Source organism: Pelodiscus sinensis, chromosome 25 (genome assembly GCF_049634645.1).
Source record: "Pelodiscus sinensis isolate JC-2024 chromosome 25, ASM4963464v1, whole genome shotgun sequence".
Taxonomy (NCBI): domain Eukaryota; kingdom Metazoa; phylum Chordata; order Testudines; family Trionychidae; genus Pelodiscus; species Pelodiscus sinensis.
In genome coordinates, this window is record NC_134735.1 from 18,867,650 (window position 1) to 18,868,247 (window position 598).

Genomic DNA, 598 nt, shown 5'->3' on the forward strand with positions numbered 1-598 from the left:
TCTAGGCCTGAATGAAGGCTCTGGGTAGCGTGGTCCAGAAGTGCTTTGTTCCACGAGCGTCTGGAGAGCCTCCCTGGCGCGCTCCCTGAGCGGGTCCCGGCGGCCCTTGTGGGTGGGAAAAGGGCAGGAGGAAGCCCTGTTGCCTGAGGACAGAAGAGGAGGCCTCCGTGCCTCCCACACAGGAAGCGGGGGGCTGCCGAGAGCTTCCCCGCAGGCGGCATCCTGGCCTGGCCTTTAGCTACTTGCAGCCTGGAGTGAAGGCGCGGAGTCAAAAGAGGCCGGCCCACACGTAGCAGAGGATGGTTTCGATCCATCGACCTCTGGGTTATGGGCCCAGCACGCTTCCGCTGCGCCACTCTGCTCCCTTTGGGCTAGACTGCCCGCAATCCACTCTAGCACCTGGGCTGCACTGGCACGGCCAGGCAGAGGAGCAGGCTGCTAGGCAGCGTTTCGGAAAGGCCTTCGAGGTCTCTGTGGCGCAATGGGTCAGTGCGTTTGGCTGTTAACTGAAAGGATGGTGGTTCGAGCCCACCCGGGGACGTGGCTACGCTCGGCCTCCTGGCGCTTGCTAGCGGGCTCCCTTTTGCCACCTCCAAGC

General features: G+C 63.9%; 1 non-coding gene across 1 annotated transcript; it reads right to left on the reverse strand.

The window, feature by feature from the left end:
* Positions 1–290: 290 nt before the first annotated feature.
* TRNAM-CAU (transfer RNA methionine (anticodon CAU)) lies at positions 291–362 on the reverse strand. Its single transcript has one exon. It is a non-coding gene; the product is annotated as a tRNA-Met (tRNA).
* Positions 363–598: the final 236 nt, after the last annotated feature.